This window comes from Oncorhynchus keta, chromosome 24 (genome assembly GCF_023373465.1).
Source record: "Oncorhynchus keta strain PuntledgeMale-10-30-2019 chromosome 24, Oket_V2, whole genome shotgun sequence".
In the NCBI taxonomy this organism is placed as follows: domain Eukaryota; kingdom Metazoa; phylum Chordata; class Actinopteri; order Salmoniformes; family Salmonidae; genus Oncorhynchus; species Oncorhynchus keta.
Genome location: NC_068444.1, coordinates 35172564 through 35177563, shown reverse-complemented (window position 1 = coordinate 35177563; position 5000 = coordinate 35172564). Strand labels below are relative to the sequence as shown.

Here is a 5000-nt window from a genome sequence, read left to right as displayed (position 1 = left end):
GATTAAATGTCTGTGTCTTACCAACTGAATACTGTTGTGAATGGGGTTTGGCCGTTTTAAATGGTGTACATTTTATTTCACAATGAACTTGTTGATTGATGACCACCCAAGAGCATTCTGCATGACTACAACAAAATAATCATATCTCCACCTTAAAATCATCCTTGCTGCTTTGTTCTGTCTAATCTCACATGCTAATGCATTTCCCCAGACCACAGAACAATAGTTCACCTGACTTTCAATTAATGCTTGGGTAGTTTGCTTAAGATTCTTTCCCAATACATATTTAGCTATCCTTCTGATCATGCATGCAGTTTCATTTGTTTATATTTTACATAGATTAGTTATTTGAGGCGACCATGATAAGCAGTTGTGTAGCTGCACTCCGAGTAGTTTGGTTTCTGCCACTTCCTCAATTTGTACTTTGCTTAATCACATCCCATGTTGTGCTGGCCTTTTCCTTGTGGAATAGACCAACATAATCTTGGTTTTCATGGCGTTCAAAACAAGTTTGTTCTGGCAAACCCACTCCCTGATATTTCCCAGATCTACTTGTAGAGCTTGCTATACCTGTTTAACCGATTTGTCTTGCTTTATAAATTGTAGTATAATCTGCAAATATAGTAGCTTGAGTTTTGGATAAGGAAGGTCATTAGTATATATTAAGTAAAGAAGTGGCCCAAGGTAGCTGCCCTGTGGTATTCCACAGTTTAAAGCATGAGGGGAAGAAAACGACCCATTGATATAAGCGCACTGTTTCCTGTCAGTTAGATATGACTGTACCCAATTCCATACTGCCTCCTTAAACCCATAATGCAATACTTTTGTCAAATTATTTAATAATCTACTAAATCAAATGCTGCACTGAAATCTAAAAATAGTACACCCACAAACCTGCCATAATCCATAGTATTGAGCCACTCACCAGTCATGTCAACCAATGCAGTGGTAGAGGAATGTTTTTGCGATAAGCATGCTGATTGGCTGTGGTCAGATCATTCTTGTCCATGTGCTGTCATATCTGTCTACTCATAATAGCCTCCAATATCTTAGTGAGTGAAGGGAGTAGACTGATTGGTCGACTATTGGCAGGAGTAATGGGTTCTTTCCTGTTTTTATGGATTGGGCACAGCTTAGCATGCGTCCATACATTTGGAAATTGCCCTTTTCCAGTGACTAATTAAATATATATTTCAGTGAAGCTGCAATCTGGTGAGCAGCATAGAATAAAACAAAATTGTCCATAAGATCATAACCTATAGATTTACCATTGGGTAATGACTTGAATAGGTTTAACACCTCCTCTATAGGTTTTCTTGCTCATAATATGATCATCGATCCATTGGACAATAGCTTGTTGGAAGAATGGGTGTTTAGATTATCTCTCAGTAAATTAGTTTTCTTTGTAAAAAGATCTGCAAAATGATTGTCAATATCAGCTGGTTTTGTTATTGTTCTCCCGTCCACCTCCACACTAGATGGGCATGATGAGATGGATGTACCAAGTAAGCTCTTCACTATATTCCATACCTTTTTTACAATCATTTTGAGAATCAATATAAGCATTTTTTTTGTCAAATAACCTTTTTTCTTACAATTGAATTTAACCACATAGTATTCTAAAAGTCTGTTCATCAATTTCTAGTTTAGAATTGGCTGCTAAGACTTTTGCCATATTTCTTTGAGAAAAAGCATCACCCAGTTCATCATCAATCCATGGAGATGTGTCTGAACGATGACCCAACTTAGTTGATGACCTAGTGGTGTCATTAACCATTTGTTTCAAACCACAGCCCCCGGTAGATCTCATTCATTTAGTTATATTTGAATTATTCTGATCCTTCCAATTTTTTTATTAAAATCACCCAAGATAAATACATCTCTGTTACTCTCTGTGGCCTGGTCAAACCCAGTGCATACGTCATCCAGATAGGACACCTTAGAGCTAGGAGGTCTATACACACATCCTACCAATATAGATGCCTGGTGAGGCAGATGTACCTGAGCCCATAGTGCCTCTATTTGACATACATGAAGGTCATCCCTTCTCTTAAAAGGTATATGATTCTGAATGTACAATGCTACACCACCACCATTCCTATTCAAATCAAACTTTATTTGTCAGATGCGCCGAATACAACAAGTGAAATGCTTACTTACAAAGCCCTTAACCAACAGTGCAGTTCAAGAAGAGTTAAGAAAATGTTTACCAAATAAAAATAATGAAATGTAACACAATAATGAGTCAGTGTGCGGGGTAGGGGTCAATGTAATAGTCCGGTGGCCATTTTATTAATTGTTCAGCTGTCTTATGGCTTGGGGGTAGAAGCCTTTGGTCCTAGACTTGGTGCTCCGGCACCGCTTGTCGTGCGGTAGCAGAGAAAACAGTCTATGACTTGGGTGACTGGAGTCTCTGGCAATTTTATGGGCATTTCTCTGACACCGCCTATTATATAGGTCCTGGATGGCAGGGCCAAACTCTAACTTTTACTTATATCACATTTTCCCTTAAGTCTCCCAGTGACATTAATGCATGTTGTCAAAAACAACACCATGACCATTGTTACCCTGATCGATAATTCCACATAACATCTTATTGTTTGTTTCCATGTTGTTTGTCTTGTTTGGGGTGTGTTTGGTTGTTGCGGTGGTGTTCCTCTTGAAATACTACAATCAATAAATGAATCAATCGACCACACAAACAGGTGTGTGTGTTGAAATGGTAAATATTGTGAATTTGTATGATTGTGTGCAAGGCTCCCTTGAAAAAGAGGCCTTAGTCTCAAATGGGATTTTCTGTTTAAATACATTTTTTAAATACACATTATCAGTTTACACGCTCTGCATGGTGTTCAACTTGACTAAGTCCGTGTGGCTTTGCGTTGAAATACATACAGTCTCTGCACACCCTCCCCAGTCAAATATTTTATTATATATTTTATTTATTATATTATCCCATTGGCCGTGTACTGAACCTCGTGCCTGGCCCGGGATGGGGTGCCACATTCACACCCCTCGCACATTAGGTCACCGGCCTAACAACTGTCCATTTGTTCACAGCACTCACTGCCTGGTGTGTGTATTATTGCGTGTGTGTGCGCAAGCATGTGTGTGTGTGTGTGTGTGTATCTCACCATACACTGTAAAAAAAAAAAAAAAGAAATGTTTGTTTAAATCTCAAATCTTCCCTGTCAAGTTGTCCAGTGACACATTTTCCTAAAGGAAACTCTGAAATGGCATATTGTTTTTATGAAGATTGTAGAATATTCACATTAAAATCTGTCGGCAATTGGATGGAAGCCTAGCTGGTGCGCTAGTCCAGTGTCACTTTGACTTTGTCTGCACATCATTGTTCACCAGTAGCCACAAACTTCTCAAGAATAAGCTACCAGCCAAACAGGCTTGTAAGAATTGTACTTAATTAAACACCCTCTCAAACTCATCTGGAAGTTGAGCATTTTTAATTTCCATCTCTGTAATGTGACTGTATCTATGCAATCGTATGTGCATTTGTTTCTTTTTTTTAAAGGGACCGCAATGGAAATAAGTCCCTTTATTGTGCAATCCCGGTCACGTTTAAAAAAAATATATATATATATTTTTTTAAACGTGACCGAGATTGCACCTGCACTGTGATAGTCTCAGTGCTCCGTTAAAAGTGCAGAGAGCATCATGAAGAACAAGGAACACACCAGGCAGGTCCGAGATACTGTTGTGAAGAAGTTTAAAGCAGGATTTGGATAGAAAAATATTTCCCAAGCTTTAAACATCCCAAGGAGCACTGTGCAAGCGATAATATTGAAATGGAAGGAGTATCAGACCACTGCAAATCTACCAAGACCTGGCCGTCCCTAAACTTTCAGCTCATACAAGGAGAAGACTGATCAGAGATGCAGCCAAGAGGCCCATGATCACTCTGGATGAACTGCAGAGATCTACAGCTGAGGTGGGAGACTCTGTCCATAGGACAACAATCAGTCGTATATTGCACAAATCTGGCCTTTATGGAAGAGTGGCAAGAAGAAAGCCATTTCTTAAAGATATCCATAAAAAAGTGTCGTTTAAAGTTTGCCACAAGCCACCTGGGAGACACACCAAACATGTGGAACAAGGTGCTCTGGTCAGATGAAACCAAAATTGAACTTTTTGGCAACAATGCAAAACGTTATGTTTGGCGTAAAAGCAACACAGCTCATCACCCTGAACACACCATCCCCACTGTCAAACATGGTGGTGGCAGCATCATGGTTTGGGCCTGCTTTTCTTCAGCAGGGACAGGGAAGATGGTTAAAATTGATGGGAAGATGGATGGAGCCAAATACAGGACCATTCTGGAAGAAAACCTGATGGAGTCTGCAAAAGACCTGAGACTGGGACGGAGATTTGTCTTCCAACAAGACAATGATCCAAAACATAAAGCAAAATCTACAATGGAATGGTTCAAAAATAAACATATCCAGGTGTTAGAATGGCCAAGTCAAAGTCCAGACCTGAATCCAATCGAGAATCTGTGGAAAGAACTGAAAACTGCTGTTCACAAATGCTCTCCATCCAACCTCACTGAGCTCGAGCTGTTTTGCAAGGAGGAATGGGAAAAAATGTCAGTCTCTCGATGTGCAAAACTGATAGAGACATACCCCAAGCGACTTACAGCTGTAATCGCAGCAAAAGGTGGCGCTACCAAGTATTAACTTAAGGGGGCTGAATAATTTTGCACGCCCAATTTTTCAGTTTTTGATTTGTTAAAAAAGTTTGAAATATCCAATAAATGTCGTTCCACTTCATGATTGTGTCCCACTTGTTGTTGATTCTTCACAAAAAAATTACAGTTTTATATCTTTATGTTTGAAGCCTGAAATGTGGCAAAAGGTCGCCGCAAAGTTCAAGGGGGCGGAATACTTTCGCAAGGCACTGTGTATATATATATATATATATATATATATATATATATATATATATATATATATATATATATATATATATATATATATATATACACA

The 5000-nt window shown here is 38.9% G+C and overlaps 1 protein-coding gene across 4 annotated transcripts in view; it reads right to left on the bottom strand.

Annotated features, from left to right (window-relative positions):
- The window catches only part of LOC118357432 (protein quaking-B-like), a 29984-nt gene that overhangs the window by 23484 nt on the left and 1500 nt on the right, over nucleotides 1-5000 (bottom strand). The gene's annotated exons all lie outside the window — the stretch shown is intronic.